The 26956-nt window shown below is 40.9% G+C and overlaps 1 protein-coding gene and 1 long non-coding RNA gene across 8 annotated transcripts in view; one reads left to right on the top strand and one right to left on the bottom strand.

Annotated features, from left to right (window-relative positions):
- Nucleotides 1-26956, bottom strand: part of IQSEC1 (IQ motif and Sec7 domain ArfGEF 1) — a 695881-nt gene that overhangs the window by 648241 nt on the left and 20684 nt on the right. The gene's annotated exons all lie outside the window — the stretch shown is intronic.
- LOC141990660 (uncharacterized) lies at nucleotides 63-26956 on the top strand. Its single transcript, XR_012640231.1, has 3 exons — nucleotides 63-281; nucleotides 4470-4542; nucleotides 26890-26956. It is a non-coding gene; the product is annotated as an uncharacterized LOC141990660 (long non-coding RNA).

The following is a 26956-nucleotide window of genomic DNA, read 5'->3' as shown; positions in this document are numbered from 1 at the left end:
TCTAGTAGACGTTGGAGGGCTGCTATGATAAAAGCATACTGCAGACTGCAGCATGTCTTGGTGAGATTCAAAGCAGAAAGGATTAACAGTCAGGTGAAGAGACGGCACAGCTAAGAGAATTTCTGTTGCTCTAAAGCACAAGAGGACCCACCATGGGATTGAGAGAGAGATTTTGAACTCCTAGAGAGATTGCTTCCTCGATGGAAAAGGGGAGTTCTATCTACCATACAGAATAAACTGACAAAGCACAGAGAGACCAGGATAAGAGATCTGTGAAAATGGTAAGAACTGGATGAACAGGAGAGTGGGGTGGGAGGAGGTATTTTTTCATGCTTTGTGTGTATATAATAAGATCTTCTACACTTTCCACGGTATGCATCCGATGAAGTGAGCTGTAGCTCACGAAAGCTTATGCTCAAATAAATTGGTTAGTCTCTAAGGTGCCACAAGTACTCCTTTTCTTTTTGCGAATACAGACTAACACGGCTGTTACTCTGAAACCTGGATGAACTAAGTAACCTCAAGGCATGCTTAAGGATGTTTTACATGGTAGGAGACAGTTTAATTTCCTATTGATAGTTTCAAGGATACATTTCTGTTGCAAAGTTTTCCTTATGCAAGTTGTTCCTTGTTTTTAAGAACCTTCTTGAGATTTTAGCAGTATTTTATACAAATACATCTTTTGTTTCACCCTAGTTTATGCTTAGTTACCATTTTGTTGTAAGGGAAGATTTTAAAAAAGGGAATTGTAAAGGGAATAAGCAGCCTAGCTAATTTACCCTCTAAATCACACTGTGTTTAAACAGTACATAAGAGGTATCAGGATGCTTCCACTGTGACCTAAACAGCTTTATATTTACGAATGGAGAGTGGCTGCATAAAGTATTGCAATAAATAATCCTTTTAGGAACTGTCTTGTATTGATGAAGTTTGCTAATAAGGAGAGATCTATGAAAAAATGAGTGCACGCATACACAAACAGTGGGAAACAAAAGAAACCAAAAGAGAAAACTGATTGCAGAAACTCCTGTATTCTTATTTATATAGTTCCTGCAAGGTTTTCTAGCTCACCAGCCAAATCTGAGTTACAGGAACATGCTGGCATCAGTGTCTGCTGCTGCCAGTTCAGAGTTCGGCAACATCACAAATTTCCTGTTCAAATTGTTTGCAAATCTAAGGAGCCATGTAAGAAACACTAATGGTAATACTGGAGGTCTGTCTTTTTTCCTTGACATTTAGTAATTCATTCTATAGCGATCAAGACAATCAGTTGTTGCACTGGATAAGTCTTAACAAGACCACACAAAATATTAATTACAGAACAGGGTTCTTGCAAAAAGCCTCTATCATCAGACAAGGCAGCAGTAAGGGAGGAAATTCTCATGCCATCTTGGATTTCATGATCCTGCAATATATTCTGATATGTAAGCTACTGGGAAGCCCCAGGATGCCTACAGCTTTTAACTCCATTGTAACACCCGCCCTATCAGAGGGGGAAACTGGGTCCCACTAAACCAGTGTGGCTGGAAGGAATGGCAGGGGATCAAGTCACCAGATCGCACCCTGGAGAGAATACTTTATTGGATTAGGGTGGGTGGATTGGCAACCCTTCCCCCAACCCTTGAGAACATAACATAGGGAAGTAGTAATGATAGCCAGTTAAAATGTGGTTTCAGAGTAGCAGCCGTGTTAGTCTGTATTCGCAAAAAGAAAAGGAGTACGTGTGGCACCTTAGAGACTAACCAATTTATTTGACCATAAGCTTTCATGAGCTACAGCTCACTTCATCGGATGCATTCAGTGGAAAATACAGTGGGGAGATTTATATACACAGAGAACATGAAACAATGGGTGTTACCATACACACTGTAACGAGAGTGATCAGGTAAGGTGAACTAACACCAGCAGGAGAGCGGGGGGGGGGGAGGGAGGGGGAGGGGAAAAACTTTTGTAGTGATAATCAAGGGGGGCCATTTCCAGCAGTCGACAAGAACGTCTGAGGAACAGTGTGGGGGGAGGGGAGGGGAATAAACGTGGGGAAATAGTTTCACTTAGTCTTGAATAGAGACCTGTAGTGTTTGTCATTATACTAAGTTAATTGTATCCAGTTTGCAAATTAATTCCAATTCAGGAATCTCTCCTTGGAGTCTGGTTGTGAAGTTTTTTTGTTGAAGAATTGTCACTTTTAGGTCTCTAATCGAGTGACCAGAGAGATTGAAGTGTTCTCCGACCGGTTTTTGAATGTTATAATTCTTGACGTCTGATTTGTGTCCATTTATTCTTTTACAAAGAGACTGTCCAGTTTGACCAATGTACATGGCAGAGGGGCATTGCTGGCACATGATGGCATATATCACAGTGGTGGATGTGCAAGTGAACGAGCCTCTGATAGTGTGGCTGATGTGATTAGGCCCTATGATGGTGTCCCCTGAATAGATATGTGGACATAGTTGGCAACCGGCTTTGTTGCAAGGATAAGTTCCTGGGTTAGTGGTTCTGTTGTGTGGTGTATGGTTGTTGGTGAGTATTTGCTTCAGGTTGGGGAGCTGTCTGTAAGCAAGGACTGGCCTGTCTCCCAAGATCTGAGAGTGATGGGTCGTCCTTCAGGATAGGTTGTAGATCCTTGATGATGCGTTGGAGAGGTTTTAGTTGGGGGCTGAAGGTGACGGCTAGTGGCGTTCTGTTATTTTCTTTGTTGGGCCTGTCCTGTAGTAGATGACTTCTGGGTACTCTTCTGGCTCTCTCAATCTGTTTCTTCACTTCAGCAGGTGGGTATTGTAGTTGTAAGAATGCTTGATAGAGATCTTGTAGGTGTTTGTCTCTGTCTGAGGGGTCGGAGCAAATGTGGTTGTATCGTAGAGCTTGGCTGTAGACAATGGATCGTGTGGTGTGATCTGGGTGAAAGCTGGAGGCATGTAGGTAGGAATAGCGGTCAGTAGGTTTCCGGTATAGGGTGGTGTTTATGTGACCATAGCTTATTAGCACCATAGTGTCCAGGAAGTGGATCTCTTGTGTGGACTGGTCCAGGCTGAGGTTGATGGTGGGATGGAAATTGTTGAAGTCATGGTAGAATTCCTCAAGGGCTTCTTTGCCATGAGTCCAGATGAAGATGTCATCAATGTAGCGTAAGTAGAGTAGGGGCATTAGGGGACGAGAGCTGAGGAAGTGTTGTTCTAAGTCAGCCATAAAAATGTTGGCATACTGTGGGGCCATGAGGGTACCCATAGCAGTGCCTCTGATTTGAAGCTATACATTGTCCCCAGATGTGAAATAGTTATGGGTGAGGACAAAGTCACAAAGTTCAGCCACCAGGTTTGCCATGACATTATCGGGGATACTGTTCCTGATGGCTTGTAGTCATCTCCCCACTGTATTTTCCACTGAATGCATCCGATGAAGTGAGCTGTAGCTCACGAAAGCTTATGCTCAAATATATTTGTTAGTCTCTAAGGTGCCACAAGTACTCCTTTTCTTTTAGTTAAAATGTGGGCCCTTAACCAAACTAACAGTTTTAACAAACAAAAAATATTTGTGTCTGGTTAAAGTGAAGGACAAAGTATTGGAATGGTGCTTATTTTAACAGAAACAGTTCATCTAGCCCTAGTTACATGGCATCTATAACTGAAGGAAGACAGACTTTTTTTTTTTTTTAAACACTACAAGGACTAGTGTAAGGTGGTAGTACTGGTGTTGCCAGTTTAATTTCAGCCCAGAAATTTGTTATCCAGGTATGGAGAAGACTGAAGAACAGCTCAGCTCAACTCCAAAAAGGTGATAAGCTAGCTCCTCTGACCTGCACTTTTTCCCCAGTACTAAAGCATTTTAATTAACTTGTTATTCGTTTGGAAAGTACTCCTAACATTCTCTTATTTATGCAAAACCAGTCTTTAAATTCATGGCTTGTACTAAAATGCTTTTCTACTGCATTCATAAAGTATTCATTTCCATCCTTTTTAGTTATACAGTATGCAGGACTTGAGATTTACTTAGTGGAAAATAAATAGGGTAATTTTTTAGAAACCTTGCAACTCCCATTGGCTGGCATTCCATTTTGCTATTTTCTATTAGGCAATACTATCACTACTAAACATAATGAAGATATTCTTCAACTCCTCAATTGTTGTTTATGTACTACTTTATACTAGGCTCAAGCAAAGCTCCCTTTCAAATTAATGGAAGTTTTATCTAAGTGAGAACCAAATGGAGTAGCAACAGCTGCCACAATACAAATGAAGTCAGCTACTCAGATAATGGCAGGCTCCCCTCATTATGCTGCATTTCATGAATAATATTAGGTACCTTTATACTATTAAAATTTATCAGTGTTAAAGTAAAGGGTGTTTTTATTTAAATCACAGCAGATTGACTATGTCATTTTGTAAGCACTTTGTATCATCCAGTTCAATATATGGAAAGACCTATTACGAATGGTTAATAGAATATATGGCAATTATATTCCTCTTTTACAGGTAACTGTCAGGCTGACGCTGACCCCATCTAAGAGACTAACAACAGCCCAGTGACTTCATGTAGGACATCAAGGTAGATTTGGTTTTGGTTCCCCCCTCACCTCAGAGAGCTTACAGGCCACTAGATTTTTTACACTAGCTTTTCACCCCTCTCAAAGGGACCAGTCCTGTAAGGTAATAGGCAGCCTCAGCTTTTCCTAAAGTGAATGGGAGCTTAGAATGCTCAGCAACTCAGAGAAGGAAATGGCCGAGTCATGTGTGTAACTTGTAAACTAGCAATGTTGGGCTATTGTCAGTCCATCCAGCCTTCAGATTTTCTTAGCTAAATGTGTGTGTAAATATTGAATGCTATAGTGTAGCAGGCAGTTTCAGACTTTTTTCAGGTTCAAAATCACGGTTGATATATTCAAAGAATGAAATACGGTGGAGGGGGGTGAGGTAATATCTTTTATTGGACTGACTTCTGTTGGTGAAAGAGACAAATTTCTTCAGGTCTGGGAAAGATATTCAGGCTACGTCTACACTTGAAATTGAACGACAAAACTTTTTTCTTTCAGAGGTGTTAAACCCTACCCCCTGAAAGACAAAAGTTTTGCCATGACAAGCACCAGTGTGAATAGAGCATTATCGTCAGGAGCACTCTCCTGCCAAAAATGCAAACGCCACTCATTGGGGGTGGAAGTTTTTTGTTGGCAGGAGAGCCGTGTCGCTAAAAGCTATGTAGTGCAGACAAAGCCTCAGAGTGTCACTGCTAAATTCAAGGTGGAACAGATTGTTTAGCATAAGCAGTTAACACATATTCAAAGCAACCATTCAAAGTGAAGTGGTCCATTAACGCCTCTGCAGTCATAAGAGGAAAAAGATGAGTTAGTGGGTCAGAGATTGTTGTAATAAGTCATAAATCCAGTGTCTTTATTAAGACCATGATTATTAGTGTCTAGCAAAGTTATGAACTGAAGCTTCCAGATTCATCTTTCCCATGTTTCCTTTGAGGATGAGGACTGAGAGGTCAAATATGGAGTGACTGTTTTGTGAAAAAAATGTTCTGTGGTGGTTTTGTCTATCATTTTTCTGTGTGCGTTTATTTGAGTGGATAGTCTTGTTTCATACACATAGTTATTGGGGCATTTAGTGCAGGGGATAATGTACACCTCCTGTTGCAATAGGCATATGTAGGACCCAGGGACCTTGAAAGGGATGTTATGGGGGGTATTGATCAGCAGAGCAGTGGAGATGTGTCTGCAGGTTTTGCATCTGTTGTTGTGGCACGGTACGGTGCTGCTTTGAGGTTGTGGGTCCTGGATCTTTGGGGAGCTTACTTCTGATTATGAGCTTGGTGAGGTTGGAGGGTTTTTTCAGACACAGATTTACTGGGCACTTGGGATTAGGAATCCAACATTATGCACCTACTTTAAATATATATCTTGGTGAATTCCTGGATCCACTGAAGTCAGTGGCAAAGTTTCCATTGACTTCAACAGAACTAGGATTTCACCCCTGGCCTTTATGCAGAAGTCCACAGATTAATGATAAATTAGTGCATATTTGGGAACCTTGCTTCCTCTAGAGCCTACACAGATTTTTGACACAACAACATTTTTACATACAACATGAAACAAGGGACTCTGTGAGCACCCACAACTCAGCTATTAGTCATGGAAGTGTCAGGTACACAGGGGCCATTTGAAGTCCATTTATTTACAAACTGGCAATAAGCTACCAATGAAAATTTTAGCAGGTGACCTTATTGGTCAATGACTCAGTGACCTTAGCAACACAGCCCAAACAAAGTTATGTCCAGTGGGGCTGGCAACATATTTCTAGTCTGGGTTTTGGGTGTGTTTCTTTTTTTTTTTTTAAATCCCTAATTGCAAAAAGTGGAGACCGAAAAAAAATCATTTTTTTTTCACATTTCTGAAGGCAAGTGTTGAATTATGACAGAGTGCTCTAGGGGTAAGGTCAGGTGACTGATCATCAGGGCTTCTGGATTTTGTTTCCACCTGTCACTTCCTTGCTATTTTATCTCGGGCAACTTATTTAGCAGCCTCAGGTCTGCTTTACACTACAGAATTAGATCAATGCAAGGCAGCTTTCATCAACCTAACTATATCAGTGTCTACACTAAAATTTCTCTCCTGCTAATGTAACTGCCCTACTACACCAACTTAATAACTTCACCTCTGTGAGCGGCGTAGAGTTAAGGTTGGTATAGTTTGGTCGACGCAGTGTCAGTGTGGACATTGCATTGCTTACATCAACTGTTACTAGCTTTAAGGAGCCATCCCACAATGCCCCAAACTGACAGCACAATCGATACAAGTGTTCCTGGTAAGGACGCGCACTGCCAACACAAGGAGCAAAGCACAGACATGCACCAGTGATGCAATTACTGTGGCGGCTCTATGCAGATGTAAGTTAGGTCAACTTAATTCTGTAGTGCAGACATGGCCTCAGTGTCCACATCTACAAGACTGAGAGACTACTTAGCTGTCTCACAGATGTGTTGTGAAGGTCAACTATTTGTGAAATGCTATGAGCCTCAAAATGAATAATGCTGCAAAAGCGCAAAGGATTTTAAATTAACTAAGTTTCAGCTCCATTAGTTTTCTGGTGAAGTGGGGGCAGGGTTTGGTGCTACACTGAGCACAATGTAGCAGAGCCAAATGCTTCCCTACTCACATGAGTCATCCCATTGATTTGATTGCACAGTAGAACTTGGGTAGTAATTCACGCTTAACATAAGAATTATATGGGACAAAAGAGAAAGTGTCAACATCCCCTAGGTTCTTATCATAATGTCTTGTAGCAACCTCCATTTGTTCATATTTAGTCAGTAATCAAAATTCCCACACTAAATTTAAAGAAGGGTACAAGAATTTTAAAAAAGTGGGCAAATGCTAGAATTGATCCGACAGCTCTGACACACAGGAGTAGCCCTGACTTACTTTAAATCAATGGACCGCTCACATGAGAAATAAAGACTCCAAGGTCAGACCCCTACATTCTACTTAAGTGTTCCTCTACAGTGTTTTACGTATTCAAAGGTGGGGGGTGGGGAAGTCACACCAGTTCAGAGGGCTCAAATAACGTTTATAGGTCAGTTACATTTGGACAAATTTCATTCTTGAGTTGATGGAAAAACTGAGCAAGAAACACCATTAAAAGAGAAATCAGAATTTATTAAATTGCAATGTAGACACTGGATTAGTCAAAAAAGAAACCACAAAGAGATCCTATGAATAATAAAATTCCTAAAAAACTTAAGTGATGCACTAGGCTTTTTTATTTTAACTGCCTTTGATTAACATCTCTACTGTTCTCTAGTGTGTCACATTTCTATTTGAAAGCTTAAAAAGAGAAAGTTTTTCAGAAAATAAGCCAAAATATTACTGTTATTTCAAATCCGTTCTTTTCTTCTTTTTCCAGCAGCTTTATTTAGAACCCACTATCAGATCGCTGCTGAAAAATTCAAGTAAACTGAGACAAGAAGAGGAATGAGATTTATTAGCTTTCACACAGGGTGAAAACAGCAAGAGCTAGAACAATATGATGCATTTTAAGTTCATTCTAAAATGCAGTAAAAAGCTTAAGACGCAGAATTAATATTTTTGCTTCATTACATTTGCCTATTTTCCTAGCCATACACGACATCAGACCCACTCACACACACAGGATTTTCATTAAAAATTAAACATACATTTTTGCTGAGAAATTAAATGCAATATGTTGAGGATAAGTGTACCATGTATCTGTTACACATTGACAGCTTGCGGGGAAAAAAAAAATGCTCTCTGAAAATAACGCTCTCTTGGGTGCCCTAAATTTTCTCAGGTCTAACAAATAATTATTTATGTATATGTGGCAAAAATGAAGAAGATAAAGCCAAAGGAGATTTCCTTAAAGAAAATCTAGACCCATTTTGCACAGAATGATTGGCTGAATGTTTGAAAGGTGAGATGCACTTCTTAAAATGAACACAGTGTGAAATGCATTTAAAAATTAAAGAGATGCTTATGTTTCCTGGAGAACTCCAGACTCTACTTAGAAATGATTTTCATAGACTTATAGAAAAGTAGGGCTGGAAGGGTCCTTGAGAGTACATCTAGTCCAGCCTCATGCACTCAGGCAGGACCAAGTATACCTAGACCATCCCTGACATGGGTTTGTCTAACCTACTCTTAAAAACCTCCCAATGACTGGATTCCACAATCAAGCTTGCAAACCTATTATAGTACTTAACTATCCTTATAGTTAAAAAGCTGTTCCTAATGTCTAACCTAAAATTTCCCTTGTTACAGATTAAGATGATTATTTCTTCTCCCATCCTCTATGGATGTGGAGAACAAGTTGAACACCATCCTCTCGATAACAGCCTTTTATATATTTGAAGACTTATTTCCCCCCCGGCACCCAAATCTTTTCTTCTCTAAATTAACCCTACCCAATTCTTTCAGCCTTTCCTCATAAGTCATGTTTTCTAAACCTTCCATCATTCTTGTGGCTCTCCTCTGGACTCTCTCCAAATTTGTCCACATCTTTCTTAAAGTGTGGTGCTCAAAACTGGACACAGTACTCCAGCTGAGGCCTCGCCAGTGCTGAATAGAGCAGAATAGTTACCTACCACATCATGGTTATGTGGGAAGTGCACAGAACATGGGAAGAAAGTTAGTCATGGACCTAGGCAACACATCAGACCACAGCACCATGGGTCAAAGCTACAAAGCACCCATAGAGAAATATAATCGTGCCCTGGGCTTGGGTGCCCGGTATCCTCATCTTCCATTGAGAGTGAAGACCCACTGGTGCATATACCAGGAGGTACATGTACCTATGGCACTGGGCAGTTAGGCTGTTCCTTAGTCAGGATCTTTTTCCACTGCTAAGACTGTAGATCTCATTACTATGCACTGCACATAGAATCACAAGACTGAAGATCAGCAAATAGAAGTTTAATAGAATTACATCAAATTGGAGGAGCAGCAGATAAACCGGCCTTTTCACCAGCACAAGTGTTTGAGAAAACAGAATCTCAGGAACATGCTATGGGTCAGACTTTGCCCCAGTTACATCCATGCAACTCATTTGACTTCAGTGGGGCCAGACAGGTATAACTGGACACAGAATTTATCTCCCTAGGTGTAATACATAAAAGTTAAAGTCAGAGGAACCAAAGAGGCAATCTAGGGTCACTGCTTTGCAACCCATGTTCAGAGGATTTTAACAGGCAAAGAAACGAAGTAATAGCTGTTCAGCTAGTAAAAATTGAAGCAAATGAGACAGATTTGGTTTGGGGTTCACACCCTATAAGACAGAAAGTTTAACACGTACCAAGTTTGCCCTCTTCACTTGTGAATCCCAAACTCCATTAAAAATTCTTGCCTTGTTTCTGAAGATTACAAGTGCAAACAGTATCTAAACCCTGGACACACAAGCCCCTTACTACTCACAAAAATATATAGTGTGACAGGTTCGGCATAGAACAGCCTACACCAAGCTAGCCTCTAAACCATGTACAAAAACATATGCAGTAAGCCAACATCAAGCAAGCAAAATATACAAATAGAACTAACGAAGAAAGTGATTGATAGCAGACCTCATCAATACTGCTTTAAGGACTTACATAGACCAATTTATAATTATGTAGATATCAAGTTTATCTTTTTAAGTTGTAAAACAGGTTTCATAAAGATTTGTTATAAAAGAAAGATCTGTTAATAAATAAAAATAACTAACGGAAAGATTCAAACAAGCATCTGAAAGCACGGATGCATAGCTGTACTATTAAATCCTCTGTAGCTCCACTCCACAAAGCCTTCATGTTCCACACACTCCCCAGCTCTTCGTGTGTTTCCCTTCCAAAAAGTGGTGCTGCTCAACACCTTTCTTCATCCGGTCTACTGTCACTAAAACAAATGTTAGCACATGGCATAGGGGGAAGGAGAGAGAGAGAGAAAGGGACACAAGCCTCCGAGGTCCATCAGTTAAGACTGGCTTAAGCGGGAGAACTGGCATAAAAAAAGTGCAAAATCAAGAATGAAAAAAAAATAAAACAAAAACACTAGATAAGCCACCTGAAGAAGAGAGTCAGTGAGGAGCATAAGAAAGAAAGGAGGAAGCAAAAGAAGAGGCAACATGCAGCAAACTTGCCAGGGCATGACACAAAGACATACCAATAGTGGTGAAGCGGGTGACAGAGCTTCCCTCAGAGATGGTCAGTGTCTAACTAAAACCAAGAAGCACACCACACCACACCACAGGGTTCAAACTCCAGGGGGCTAGAAAGTCTGTGAGCAGGGAGAAGCGTGGTATGCAATAGAAGTGCCTCAGTGGAGTGGAGATGAGTGTGCTTCTTGACCATGCCGGGAAGCAAGCAGGAGGGGTCATGATTTTGCACTTTTTTATGCCAGTTGTTTTCCCGCTTGAGCCAGTCTTAACCCTCCACCAAGGCCCATCAGTTGTGTCCCTTTCTCTTTCCCTCCTTCCCCCGGCTTGCCCCCTATGCCATGTGCTACCATTTGTTTTAGTGACAGTAGACAGGATGGGGAGGAAGACACCAGTAATAGCAGGAAGAAAGCGCTCGGGCGCCTGAGCTACTGCCTGTTTAAGTGGTGAGTGCTCTTCTCACTCGTGCACTTTGTTTTTCTGGTGCTAGAGTTCAGAGGGAGCAAAGCAGTACTACAAGCAACTACAGTCATTCAGTTTAAGAAGTGACAAAGCAACAGAAGAGGAATTTTAGAGGCCTTCTGGATAACATCTTTATTTAGCAGGATATTAGCTCCACTTTGCTAGCACACAAAGACCCTAATGGAGACTAAATAAACGTGTATTTATAACAAGCCCAATGCTCATCTATGTAGTTTGTGTGTGCAAACAAGTCAACAAGAGCTATTTATTCATTTATGTTTTTAGAGTAGAATAAATCCTTCAGATAAGGCGTTTTGTTTTCAAGGCTATCCTGCTGGAACAGCAGGCAACAATTAATGTCTAACCAAGATACACTCCGACTGTAATGTTTCATTTCTCTTTATTCCATTATATGTTCCAGCTAAACATTTTAAATTTCCCTATCACATATGATTTGTGAATTAATTATGACTAACGTCAGACTGCAAGAGCAGCATGCCAGCCACCCATGACATTTTCTAATTTAAGGGATTTTTATGGTGCCCTTGGAGAAATATATCTATATATATGCAAAGTAATTACTACAGAGGGAAGCAAAGTACTCCAGTGGATATGGTAGTGGACTAGGAGTCAGGAACTCTGACTTGCTACATTTGCTGAAAAAAGTCATTTAGCTTCTCTGTGCCACAATTTTCTCATCTGTATAATGGGTATGGACAGTTGTGGTTATTCACCCTTGTAAGAAGCTGTGAGAGCTACACATGAAAAGCATTAGTTATTATAAGTGCAAAGTCTGAGTTAATAGTAGCCAACCATTCTTTATTTTTGACCTTATGTCACAAAGTTAAGGAAAATGACAGTTTCCCTCCATACCATCTTAAAATCAAAATACACAATTACATTAGCAAATAAAGAAAAAGGCCAAAGCATCTGCTTTGGCAGTCAATCAAAGTCTGAGTCCTCAAGCCATCATCATTTATTTAAGGTATTGTAACCATGTGCAGGCATTATTATCTGTTAAGACTTTGATTTTAGTTGGATTAGAAAGCCGACTTTAAAATCACTGGAGGTCAAATACCCTCTCTCCCCCCCCCCCCGGTACTGTACTAGGGCAAGCAGCCCAAACAGGGAGCATCGATTTACCCTACACTTCATTATTCTTTGGAAATGGAAGGGATCTGCTTGAGTCATGAATCTTTTGTCCCTTCTTGACAAACACATTCCAACTAAAATTGCCAGCTGATAAATTGATGGAAAGCCTGAAGCAGCACATTCTAATTTAGTTTCTATTACTTTCCCTTTCTAGAATAAAGAAACAGAATTCATTTTAATTGGTGAAGATAATGGGATACGATGGCCATCAATTATTAAGACTGACTTCTTGAAAGAATCCCTTTATCTGAAAAGGGAACAGATCTATAACGGTTACAAAACTGCAACTTGTGATCAGTTCTGGATGAATAAGAATTACTGGTGAAATATCATTCCTACTCTCCATCAACGGAAACATCTATTCAGCTGAACAATGAGGGGGAAATATTGTGTTTAGCTGAACAGTTGACATGCCAGTTTTGAAATATTTCATAGGCGCTTCATTTTAGCAAGGGACTTAAAAATCTACTTAAAATGGGTTTTTCCTCTTTAAATGGCCTTATTTGTTGCTGATTTTTTGTGTGTCTTGCTTTAAGACCCTCTGCCTTTGGCCTTTTTGTAGAGTTCTGGATAAAGCTGGTTGGTAATTTTCCAACCATGTTTTTTAACTGGAAAATGCCAATTCGTTGAAACCAAAATGGAATGCGGGAAGGTGTTAGTTTTGACAAATTTTTCAAACAAAAACTAATTGGAAAAAAAAGATTTGAAATTGTTGCAAAGTTTTGTTTTGGCATTTTCTAAATTAAAAAAAGGATCTTGTTTTCTGGTTCAAAATGAGAGTTTCAAAACATCAGCTAAAAAATGAAACGGTCAAAACTGAAACGTTTCAATTCATACAAACCAGAAACATTTTCAAGTCTGACACTTCAGTCCAATCTGGGACAGGAAGATTTTCTGAGGTCTCAAAAATTTTGGTGGGACAGCAGAACAGTTTTCTGCCCACCTCTAGTTCTGGGAGTTCTCCATTGAATCTTTTTTTTTTTTTAATTATTGGTTTTATTTCAATTCTTACAGAAATGCAAACATTAGGTAGGCAGATTTACTCACTGCATTTTAGTGGTACTACAATATATTAAATATATATATATATATTTATTCACTTAATTCGCTATCACTTTATTCACTAGACCATAATATAGGCGGGAGTACAGCAACTACATAAATGGACAGAGCCAGGCTAGACTAAAGATCTAAATGAACTAAAATTAAACAAAGCGCCAAAGGCCTTGGTAAATCAACACATTTAATTAACGTTATGGAGGTATTTGAGCATCATGGGTCATTGGAAAAGTTATCACTACCAAACTATAATTTCAGTTAAATAGCATGGTCTCAAAGCGACTCTCTCCTTCCAGTGTAAAAGGCTTGGATTCATGTCAGCTCACAGCCAATAGGACTTGAAAAGAAGGAGTTTAAGCAAGTTCTCAGTAGTATAGCAAGTCCCATTGGTGAGGAGGGATGAACTTTGTGGGAAATTGTTAGGGAATGCTAAAGCTGTTTCCTGTGAGTAAATTCATGACAACAAAATTGCTGCAGTAAAATGGGAGCCAGGCAAGGGCCCGGCTTGCTAACGGAGATCATCCAATCCTCAAAAGTTACAAGTAATTCCATCAACAGCCTGAAAACTGCAGGACACCTGGTGCAGAAAGCAGGGACAAATGAAGTTGTGGAAGAAAAGTTATTTCCTTTTATGTTACGTAAGAATGGCCACACTGCGTCAGACCCATAGTCCATCTAGTCCAGTGTCCTGTCTTGACAGTGGCCAATGTCAGTGGCTTCAGAGAGAGTGAACAGAACATGGCAATTATTCAAGTGATCTATCCCCTTTCATCCAGTCACAGCTTCTGGAACACCCAGTGCATGGGATTGCATCCCTGACCATCTTGGCTAATAGTCATTGATGGACCTATCCTCCATGAATTTAGATAATTCTTTTCTGAATCCAGTGATACTTTTGACCTGGCAACAAGTTCCACAGGTTGACTATGGGAAGTGTGTGAAGGAGAACTTCCTTATATTTGTTTTAAACCTGCTGCCTATTACTTTCATTGAGTGACCCCTGATTTGTGTATTATGTGAAGGGTTAAGTAACACTTCCGTATTCACTTTTTCCACGCCATTCATGATTTTGAATACCTCTATTACATCCCCCACCCCCAATCTTTTTTCTAAGATGAATAGACCCAGTCTTTTTAATCTCTCCTCATATGGCAGCTGTTCCATACCCCTAATCATTTTTGTTGCCCGTCTACTTTTTCCAATTCTAATATCTTTTCTTGAGATGGAGCAACCAGAACAGCACTCAGTATTCCATGTGGTAATTTTGTTGCCCAATCACCCAGCTTTGTGAGATCCCTTTGTAACTCGTTGCAGCCTGCTTTGGGCTTATCTATCTTGAGTAATATTGTCTTGTCCGCAAACATTGCCAGCTCAATGTTTCCCCCTTTTTCCAGATAATTTATGAATATGTTAAACCGCACTGGTCCCAGTACAGATCCCTGCGGGACATGCTGTTTACCTCTCTCCATTCTGAAAATGGACTATTTATTCCTATCCTTTGCTTCCTATCTTTTACCAGTTACTAAGCCATGAGAGGACCTTCCCTCTTATCCCAAGACTGCTTACTTTGCTTAAGAGCCTTTCATGAGGCACCTGGTCAAAAGCTTTCTGATAGTTCAGGTACACTATATCCACTGGATCACCTTTGTCCACATTGGTTAACCCACTCAAAGAATTAAAACAGAGTGGTGAGGCATGATTTCCCTTTACAAAAGTCGTGTTGACTCTTCCCCCAACAAATCGTATTCATCTAGGTTTCTGATCATTCTGTTCTTTACTATAATTTCATCCAGTTTCCCTGGGACTGAAGTTAGGCTTACTGGCCTGTAATTACTGGGATCGCTTATGGAGCCTGTCATAAACATACAGCTAAGGGTAGCACAAAATCCCTCCTTTACCTGTAAGGGGTTAATCAGTTCCATTAACCTAGTTGGCACCTGACCAGAAGGACCAATGGGGAAAGAAGATACTTTCAAATTTGCAGGGGGCGGGGGGACTTTTGTTTGTGCTCTTTGTTGTTCTCTCGGAGACAAAGAGAGAGACCAAGCAAGTAATCCAGCTTCTGCTGAAATGATGCATCTAAATTTACAGAAATTGTAAGTAATAGCAAGGAAATGCATTAGAGTATCTTTTGTTTTAGCTTGTGAATTTTCCCTATGCTAAGAGGAAGGTTTATTCCTGTTTTTTGTAACTTTAAAGTTTTGCCGAGAGGGGAATCCTCTGTGTTTTAAATCTTATTACCCTGTAAAATGATCTTCCATCCTGATTTTATAGAGGTGCCTCTTTTACTTTTTCTTTATAATAAAGTTCTGTTTTTAAAAACCTGATTGGTTTTTAGTGTCCTAGAAATCCAAGGATCTGGTCTGTGCTCACCTTGTTTACTCTCAAGCCTCCCCAGGAAAGGGGGTGAAAGGGTTTGGGGGGGGATATTTAGGGGAAACAGGAACTCCAAGTGGTCCTTTTCCTGAATCTTTGTCTAACTCACTTGGTGGTGGCAGCGATACCGTCCAAGGACAAGGAAGGATTTGTGCCTTGGGGAAGTTTTTAAACTTAAGCTTGGGGGGGGGGGTCTTTCATGCGGGTCCCCATATCAGTACCCTAGAATTCAGAGTGGGGAGGGAACCCTGACAGAGCCCTTTTTAAAAAACCAGCATCACATTAGCTATCCACCAGTCTTCTAGTACAGAGGCTGATTTAACTGACAGATTACATACCATACAGTTAGTTCTGTGATTTCATTATTATAAGGATCATTCTAGATTTTAAGTATGATTTTCAGTGTTTGTCTTACACCTATCAGTGACTCTTGTTTGACCAAACAAACAATCTAATGCCTAAATTTGATTTGGGCATTACACCAATAAATTATCTTAGAGAAAAGAGAAACAAAAATTTCAATAGAATTAGGGAAGTGATTTGCAAATCCTATCCATGACTATTGTATAAAATTCCTCTCTGGGTTAGTGCTCTTTTGTGGAAGGGGGCTATTTCAGAACCCCTTGTTAGAATTGCAGCCTTCCATTCAATTAGAAATGGTGGATTATGCCATATTAGAATGGCATTTAATCTGTAATGACATACATTAATACAAGATGAAAACTTGTACTAGTCATTTGAGACTACTCTCAAATAAAAACTGTAACATGCTGCTCTGAAGGTGCATATATTCAGTACACAAGTACAGAGACTCAGAATTCCCATCACCACCAATTCATCTAAAAAGAACCCAATCGGAAATGTTAAATCAAACAAATTATTCCACTTTAGAGTACTGAAACTGAAAGCTCAGAAGGGTGCACTGAACAGAATCAAACCAATTACATTTTTTTGGCTCCACAGCTAAGATTTCCTAAAGATGTCCATACAGTAAGTATCCTTGAAGGAAAACAAGAATGTCTCCCTCTGATAGAGCATTGAATGAATGGCCTAGTAAAAAATGCTTTGTGAGCAGTGAAGTCCAATTCAGTATACACATGCACTGTAGAAGAATCTCTCCCTAGGTCTGTAGTGGGTGGGATTGTCAGAAGTGTTCCACACTCGTCTAACTCTGTCCACTGAGCTTAACAGGAGCAGAGTTTGGCTACTGCTGAGAAGTTTCAATAGTCACCCCTGGTAACTCTGCCTATCCTCTTTGTAGCATAGGCTAGGAGTAATTATTGAATTGCCCATTGTAGTCTCAGGAAACAGCTGGAGCTCTTCCCTCCACAAAAACAACATTTCTTCCATAGCTATTAAAATGATGGTTCATAAACAACATATTTACACTGTCCAATTATAGTCCTAGTCATACGCCTTGCACAATCCTCAACAACTCATCTCCCTCATTGGTGCTTGTGTCCTTCCAATATTTAGAGACTTAAGGCCAGATTTTTAAGAGGATTTAGGCACCTAACTTCTATTGAAATCAGTAGGAGTTTGATGTCTACATATCTTTAAAAATCTGGCCCTTAAACCCTAATCCTACAAATACTTGCCCACGTGAGTAAGCCTCTGTAGGATCACTGAGTTCGTATTAAATGGGTGTAGCTTGGCTAAGAAGAAATATAGCTTTAGTTCTCTAAAGGTTCTCTTCTTCACAAGCATATGGTCAACCCCAAGCATTCACAAATCATGAGAAAGGGTTAAAAATAAAACCTTAGGTTCATTTTATTTGTCTTCTGGTTTTGAGTCTTTAAGGTTCACATTTTTCCATTCCTCTGCAACCATGTGTGACACAGAGTCCTATTTGTTCTAACCGACAAAGGGTTCACTGCTCTTTACAAGCAACTCCTGCCTCAAATCTGACAAACTCACTACACCTAATACACCACTTTCATGGTACTCATCTTTGAAGGGTAGCATGTAAGGTCTCTACTGAAAGTTTGCAACTTATCAATACTCAACCAATGAGAGAGGTATGTACTTCTAATATTTAAGGGATAATGGAATTATATTGAAAACTAAGCTGCATAGTCTTGAAGTCAAAACTTAGTCAGCAGGGAATCATGTGTCTCAGTGATAGCCCATTCAAGCGGGAGGGAGTTGTCACCCCTCCTGGTCAGCCAGTAATGCAATGCAAGGATCAGTTGTCTACCCTTGCCCCATCCCAGAACAGTTAATGGAAAACCAAAGACAGCTGCAAACAATCAAAACCACGGGAGGTAAAAAGGAACATAACAGACAGTGGATTGCCCCATCTATGAATAAAGACAAAAGACCGATTCAGTATTGCACAGATGCTCTACATTCATTCACTGAGGAGACTTCTTGTTGAGTGGGGGTGTTTCATGAAAATTTGAATCCTGGTTCCTGTGAAGCCATCTAGCTCCGCAACAGATTGAACTTTGGGGGACAACCTACTTTATCAGCTAGGACAGGTAGTTATTAATAAGCTTAGATCCTAGTTCACTTTTTACTATTGTGTTTTGTATTGTAACCATTCATTTCCATCACTCTCTTGTTTCTAGGAGTATAGGCGCCGACTCCGTGGCATAGCCCCTGACAATCATAGCCCCAGTGCCTCCCATTAGCTGTCAGCCCCCACAATCAACTCCTCCCGCCCAGTGCCTCCCACCCATTGGAATCAGCTGTTCTGCGGCATGCAAGAGGTGCTGGGAGGGAGGGGGCAGAACTGATCAGGAAGAGGTGGGGCAGGGGTGGAGTGGAGGTGGAAAGAGGCAGGGCAGGATGGGGGCTTGGAAATGGGGTGGGGTTCAGCACCCCCAGGGCCCGGAGGAAGCCAATATCTGTGTCTTGGAGAACCCCATTCTGTCTTAGAATAAAACAGAAGAAGATTTAAGTGCTCACAAGTGCTGTGCATTATGCAGAGCAGTGATTTAAAGTAAAACTGAGAGCAGAGTGTCTGGGATTTCTGTGAGGAGCCAGTGTCAGGGCTGGATATCACAGGGGAATGCTTCAAGGGGACGCAGACTGAGGTGTATCTCTTGTTAACCTCCAAGGCAAAGTCAAAGCTTGCCTAGCCCACAGCAGAGAGCGTTTGAGTGGCTGACAGGCTGCCAACACGCAGCAACCTCAGGCAAGGCTCCCTTATCACTACAGAAGCAGGGGCTAACAAAGTGACTCTCCGTCCTGGGTACCCAGAGAATCATCACACCATGAGGACTAGAAATTTTCACGTAAGAAAAAGCACACTGAAATTCTCACACATTCCTATGGCTGTGAGCTGGCGGCTTTAAGGGGAAAAAAACTGACACCCAATATCACAAGACTTACAAGAAGTTTGAATGTATGGGTAATGCTGGACCACCAGCTCATTATGGGGCCTTGAACAAGTCCCTTAACTTCATTTTATCTGTAAAATGACTGTAATAGCAGTCACCTGCATCAGAGAAGCATTCTGAGCCTTCATTGTTTGAAAGGCACTTTGCAATCAATGGAAGAAGCAATACAAAAATAAGAAAGAGTCCTAAAAATCAAGGTTTAGTGAGAGTACAAGTACTTTCCCCTGGGCTAGTAGATTTCATCTTTGGGCTAGTAAGTGTCAAAGACTTTTTCCAAGCCCTCATAATGACATAATTATGTAGCGTTTCAAACATTCAATACAAACTTTAACCTATTACTTTTCTTACTTTCATGTGGAAAAGACTCAACTCTAACCCAAAGGCTACTGAGCATGGGTTTGTAAGAGACAGAAAGCTTTCCATAAATAATAGTTTCATTGTGCTGTTTTTATTTATGCAACTTAATTGCAAGCTCAACATTTTTAAAGGAGCCTCGGAAAAATGACAGGCTAAACAAACGTGAACTAAACAAAATACATCTGCAGTGCCTCCTTTAGGGTGTAGCTTTGAAAACAAAGTGTAAGCCAAAGGAGAAAGACACTCAGCTGTGTAGCAATACAAAAATAGAGGGGGAACTATAAATACAAAGAGACCCATATTAACAGAAGAACATTGTAAGAATAGGGTCAGTGTTTCAGCAGTACTATACAGTTGTTACACATTAGGAGCCAGTCAGTCACACACCAGTATTAGGAAACCATAGCAATTACTTGCTCTCTGATGGGGCTAAAAAAGTACAAAGCAGGGAAAGCACACTGACTGGCAGAACATTTTGGAACTGGAATTTGATGCGTTCGGAAACAGAGGTAGTCTTCTAAAAGGAAGCTTACTTATGTAAGTAAGAGAACAGGTGAAGAGGACTAAAAGGGTCTGGACAGGATTCTGATACAGAGACAAAGTTTATACCTACCTTAGAACTGTTCACTATTGGTAAGTACACATGAGGTACTGCTAGAAATACCTCAGGCAGAAAGATTCAGGACTGAACTATGCAGAGGGATTTTTAAAAATCATTTGTTCAGAATTGTTTGTAGGGGGGTAAATATCTGTTCAAAGACGACTGGCAGTGTTTCAACCGTTTGATAAAAAAGGAGAATGACGGCTACATTTAGTAGAAGTGCATATCTGAAAAAGCCCACACATACATGTGCAAAAGTCAGAAAGCATAATTTAAAAATAATTCCGCTCCTTTATCGCCGATAGAGATCCTCCAAAAAAAAATTTGTACATATTCCTTCAAAAAGGCAGCAAAAAGTTCAAGCACATGCTTCAGGATGACCTATCATAAAAAGATACATTTGTTTGCTTAACAAAACAAAAAAAGATGAACCAAGTTACAAGATTTATCTGAACATAATTTCAGTCTGGTTTAAATTGTGCGTCACACTGTAAGGCAGTTAAATTATTAGACTTGATCAACAAATCCCAGATGGCAAGTCAGCCTCAAATACTTCAGTACAAAAAACAAAAAAAACTTATCCACTAGAAGTTATGCTCAAGGTAAAACATTAGCTGACCAACCCAGCTTTAACTTATCATATCTTGCTTGGGGTTGGTTCCCTGCCTCCCCCCCATCACCCCCACGCTTATGTAATGACACTTGGAAGTAGAGTGTTTCTGGTACAGTAGGTTGCAAATCTGCAGATTAAAAGTTTCTTGATTGTTTTGTTGAAGCACTACCACACATACAATTTTTTTTATTTTTTACATCAAGTTAAAGAATCTTGACATTTCTTCTGAACATGCTCACCCCTTTTTTTCCGTAAGAAAAGTTTGCTTCTGCATCCTCTTGTTCCCATCAGCATTATACTTCAAATCACTTAACAAAAAAGTCCATTACATAATTTGTTTACATTTGTCATCAACTATTTGTTTTCATCTAATTCAATACAAGACTTAGTATATTAAGCTAAGGTTATTGGATACAGTCTAAATGTATACAAACGTCTTCATAAGCATAGAAAGAATACAACTATATGAAGAAGAGCTCTGGTGCCTTGAAAGCTTGTCTCTCTCACCAACAGAAGTTGGTCCAATAAAAGATAGTCTCACCTACTTTCTGTCTCTATTTGCCAGTTTTACATTTGAGACAGAACCAAAACAATTTCACCCTAGATTTCAAGCAGGAGGAGTGTAAATATACAGCTGCCATTTGAAAGCTTTGAAAAAAAAAATAAATATTAAAGTACAATCTTTCTAGATTAAATGTCACAGATTAAAAAAGGCTTTATGTTAGAATAATTTATGAGGTTTAAATACTAGTTGTCTGCCTAGTTTTATCTTATTTTCCTGCCAACTTCCAAATGAGGTCTATATTTATTACTTCAAGGAGTTTGGGGTTTTTTGGGGGGGGATGGGGGGTTAGCTCTTAGAAAATAAATTTATACTTAAAAAACCTTCATATTATGAATTAGTAAAATAAAGATGTTTAATCTAAAAAGTTTGTCTGTTTTTTCTAGTATGCTATTTAAATGATCTATTATGAAATGCTCCCTTTGATTGTTTTAAGAAGAACTATTTGCTATACTGAAAAATGTTATCACTTAGAATTTCTTATGGAGGAAAAGTAATCTTTTCTACTGTGTGTTAAAGCCATTTTTGATAGTTTTTTTTAAAAGGTGTAATTCAAGGAAAATTACTTGTTGGTATCAATCATGTGGCTCTTACTCAAGTTTTTACTGCTTATGTGGAGTTTGGCCTGAGTGAGGACACAGGCCAAATATATTTTGAAAAATATGAGAGTTTCTTTTCTAGCTAAAAGGGACACTAAATTTGAAATGTAGTCAGTTTCAAATAATGAGTTTGAAGTAGTTTCAGGCACTCTACCTGCCACTGAGTCCCCCTGCCAAAAGCATTACAATCACATTTCCCGGTGTGTTTCTGTCCTTGACACTATGTGAAAGACACACAAAACGGAGGAACTGAACAAAAAAAACACTTCCTTCCCATGTTGACAAAGCACTGTAGCCTGGATTCAGCCTGCAGGAGGGCATCCCATTTTCAACTCTCAGTGGCTCCAGAACATGTTTGAGAAGCTAGGGAGGCCAAACATTGCCATCTTGAGAAGAAGTTGTTCATGTACTTTGGGATGTTCCTTATTTTCAAAATTAGCCTATTTTTTCCATTAAGCTTTTTGTTTACTGTCAGTCTCTTCATTCATACTTTAAAATCTGGTCCATTTAGAGGATGAAGTAGTATCTTGGGCCTTTTCCTGCTTATATTAAACATGTTTTGAGTTATAACTATTACGGTGGGACTCAAGGAGTAATGCTTCCAGTATTCTGGATCTGGACTCCCATCTCTAGATATACCAAAATTGATTGCTCACTGTTCTCTGCAGAAAGAGCATATGGCAGAAACTTGTTACACATGGTTCTTTTACTCTAGTAGCTCCATAATGGCAGGTTCAGAACTGCCTCTGATCACCTACCAGATGAGCCTCAGACAAGGATATGGTTTTTGACTGTATAACAGCCCAATCCTGCAAATACTTGAGGTTACTCACATGCTTAAATGATTGCAGGATCAGGCCCTATGTTAGATATACAACAAGACGGCATAAAAAAGAACAGAATACTAAATCTTAGCCACCATTTTGTTATAATTTTGTTTACCCATAAGCTCAAAAAAAATTAATTGGTGCTCAGCACCCACTGGCAGCCAGCTCCACCCTTCCCTCCAGTGCCTCCCGCCCACCACAATCAGCTGTTTTGTGGGGTGCAGGAGGCTCCGGGCAGGACGGGGGGGGGGGAGGAGTGGGGATGGGTCATACAGTGGGCAGGGCGCAGAACTGGACAGGGAAGAGGCGGGGTGCAAGTGGGACTTGGGGGTAGGGGTTGGGAGCAGGGCTGGGACAGAGCAGGGGGTTGATCACCCGGGCCCAGAGGAAGCCAGCACCTATGCATTTACCAAATATTTGAATCCCATGTTTTTGTATGGAATAGCAAATGAAGTCATTTACTAGCTTTACTTGTTCATGGAACTGGGATCTATTTTCATAAATTTAAGGCCATAAAAGATACATCATGATAATGTAGTCTTACCTCCTGCACATTGCAGGCCACAGAACCTCACGCACCCACTCCTGTAATAGGCCCATAATCTCTGACTGAGTTACTTAAATCAAGATTTGAAGATTTCAAGACTTCATGTTACAGAGAATCCATCATTTACTCTAGTTCAAACCAGCAAGTGTCTCATGCTCCACACTGCAGAGGAAGACTAAAACCCCCAGGATCTCCTCCCAGTCTGACCTGGGAGAAAAATTCCTTCCTGGCTCCAAATATTCTGATCAGTTAGACCCTGGGCATGTGGGTGAGAACCACCAGCCAGACATCTGGGAAATAATTCTTTGTAGTAACACGGAGCCCTTCCCATCTACAGTGCCCCATTCTGTTCCATTCCTTTACTGAAAGCATGCCATAGGAACCTAATTTAGGATATAATACTTTGGCCAACTTAGCACATAGTTTTCCTCCCAAATTTCTTCTAGACCACTTCAAACCATCAACACTTGATTGTTCAAACATTCATCAAGTTTAAGGCTGGAAGGCACGATTAGATCATCTGGTCTGACACGAAGTCAGACCATTACATTTCAGCCAGTTACTCCTGTATTGAGCCCAATAACTTGCATTTAATTAAAGCATATCCTCCAGAAAGGAATCCAGTTTTGATCTGAAGAGAAGAAGAGTCCACCACTTCTCTTCATAATTTGTTCCAATGGTTAATCACCCTCACTGTAAATTAAAAAAAAAAAAAATGGCCCAATGTGAATTTTTCTGACTTCAGCTTCCAGCACTGGGGGTGGTTCTGCTTTTCTCCACTAAGTTAGCTAGTCCTTTAATACCCAGTATTTTCTTCCCATGAAGATACTTATACATGGCAATCAAGACACCTTTCAATTTATTATGAAACAAGTGAAACAGAGAGAGCTCTTTAAATCTCTCAGTCTAAGGCATTTTCTCTAGCCCTTGAAACACTCTTATGACTCTTTGCACCTTCACCAATTTTGCAACAACCTTTCTAAAATGTTGACACCAGAACTGTATGTAGTATTCTAGCATCTCTCTCACCAATCCCACATACAGAAGTAAAATCACCTCCCTACTCCTGTTTTTATACATTCAAGAATTGCATTGGTCCATTTTGCCACAGCACTGCACTGGGAGCAGATGCTGAGTTGCTTGTTCACTAGTGACCCCTAAATTCTTTTCAGAATCACTGTTTTCCAGGATACAGTCCCCCCATTCTGGACATATGGCCTTCTTATTGTGTTCCTAGATGTACATACTTGCATTTGGCTGTATTAAAATGTATTTTGTGTCACAGGGCCCCACCCTTACCAAGTTGTCCAGATCGTTCTGTTCACTGACAGCATTTTAATCAGTTGCATACAACAGGCCAGATCTCAAGGAGCTACTCTGGGCTACATGGAGCCCTATATCCACATGTAGAGTGGACATACTTCCCATGGGTCTCACCTCTCCTACGTGGGAGGTGGGAGATTAGCCATCACCATAGCACCCTGCCTCCTCCAACTTCTCAGGTCCCTGCATAGTTGGGGCTTTCTTCAGATGTGGAAATCAGTGTGGCAAAAAGGGACTGCATTGGATGTGGAGGGGACATGGAGGAAATAAAATGCCTATCCTCCTCATACCAGCCTGTGGCAGTGCTGCGACTCACCCCTTCGGCGCCTCCTGCTGGTCGTCCAGGGAATTAGCGTTCCAGCCTCTGGAGCGCTCTCTGTAGGCCGGTGTCCTGCTTGCCGCTGGGGCCCGAGTCCCTCCTGGACCCCGGTACTCCCTTTCATGCTGGGGTGCTGCCACCTGCAGTACCCCAGACAGATCTGGGTCTCCGCTCCCCAAGGAACCCCCACCCGCTATCTCCACCTCGCCTCAGTCTATGGCCACTGCCAGTCATCACCTAGCCCCTGTTCCATGGGGCCGACTGCAATGTAAGTGCCACTCATCACAGGCAAGGGGGGTTTGGACCTGCTGCCTCTGCCTACCTTTGGCTGTCCCCTGCATCCCCCAGTACTTATTTGGCCTTCCACTAGGCCTGCAGCCTGGGGGGTTTCCAGGCCGGAGCTCCCCTAGCTCCTCTGGCCTTCCCCCAGCCCTGCTCCACCTCAGGTACTTTCTCAGTTTCCCAGCAGCCAGGCTCCTCTCCCTCCACAGCTAGAGGAGACTCTTTCAGCTCCTGGCTTCCCTGGCCTTTATAGGGCCAGCTGGGTCTGTTTGGGGCATGGCCCCAGCTACGGCTGCCTCCCAATCAGCCCAGCTTTTCCCCTGCCCCAGCCCTCTCCCAGGGCTTTTTTAAGCTCTTCCAGGCAGGAGTGGGTGACGACCCCGCTACACAGCCCCACAATGATTAGGCTGAAGTTGCCTCTCTCACTGAGCTACTTATGCAATGGTGAACGTTCCTCCAGGTACAGTCCCATGCCACCATGGCTAGGCAAGTCTCCAGTCTCCATGACTAAACTACCAGGGTGCACAGGGACCATTGGAGGCACAAGACCTCTGCTTAAGTGGTCTAGCCTCCTGCTGATCACTCAGAATCCACTAGGTATATAGGCAGGCCCCATGAGCTGTTTGGTGGGTGAGCAGGCCAAATCCTCCAGCTGAACCATTTGGAAAGAATACTTCAGAAGGGTGTGACCTGGAGGTCATCCATTGAACAATGCACAAAGGGAGGCTGAGTCCCTTTTCCGTGTCACCTTCTCTCCGGCCTCCACACCTTACAGACTGTACTCCATAGCTCTGGAACCAGAATGTGGGAGGAAATGCAGACAGGTGGTTAGGGAAGGAGCCACTCTGGCCTCTATGATTCCTGAAGGATCCACTGGGTTTGGCAGCTATCCCAGTCATGTTTTCTGCAGGAAATGAAGAGGGCATCTTCATGGATATTTTCCTCCCTCTCCGCTCTCTCACAGGACAAAAGTGGGCCAAAGTAAAGTCCTCAAGATTTGGCTCAATATGTGTTCAGCTTCTTACACTTTAATACTCACATGCCACATTCCAAATTACTTCATAAGTCAGGCATATGTGCAAATGAGCTATTATCATCCCTGTTTTGTTCATCTCCCAAAATTAAAATAGCTCCAGGGCAAATATAAATTCAATTATTACACTATGTAGATTTAACAGAATTAAAAAAAAAATTAAAAAAAAAAAACCCACACCCTAAAATACACGTTTAAGGATGAAGGGTTTTTTGTTTGTTTTTGACATCATTGCCAATAACATTGCTTTTCATTCAGTCAAAAGCACTATCAGCAGTAAAGCTGTACTTTGATTATTGTTTCAGATAATCTGCGCAAGTCAGCCAAGCCCCCAGGGGGAAAGAAATAGGCCTACCTGGAGTGCTTTTGACAGGATACAAATACCACATCCCCATTGGCTTGAAGAGACATTTATCCAGCCAATTAAACCTTCTAGCCTAGCTTGTGTCTAGAAGTCTACGTACAAGGGGTCGATAACAATTAATGAACAACAACAAAATGGTCAGTCCTAATTCATTATAATACATTTGTAACTCAGAACTACGTAGTAATTCATAATTGTAGTGATAATTACAGAATTTCCCTAAAATCATTAATGTACTCCAATCACACACAGCCGCCCCCCCCCATATGCTCATGGAAACTGTACAGTAATGTAGAATATAAAACAAGCATAACAATGTGAGAAAACCACCCTATAAAAGAAACATACTGTCGCTCACTATGTGAAACTGGTTTAACATTTTCAAAAATAATCTGCTAATTTTTTATATGGATGACATCAAGCTCTAATTTTTTAAAGTGGCATTTGATGACCGGGTGCACAGCAGAAGCAGGCAGCACATTAATGGAGTGAGAGAAGACCAGGA

The sequence above is a fragment of the Natator depressus genome, chromosome 7 (assembly GCF_965152275.1).
Source record: "Natator depressus isolate rNatDep1 chromosome 7, rNatDep2.hap1, whole genome shotgun sequence".
In the NCBI taxonomy this organism is placed as follows: Eukaryota; Metazoa; Chordata; order Testudines; family Cheloniidae; genus Natator; species Natator depressus.
The sequence above is the reverse complement of the archived record's forward strand: the minus strand, read 5'-3'. Positions and strand labels throughout refer to the sequence as shown.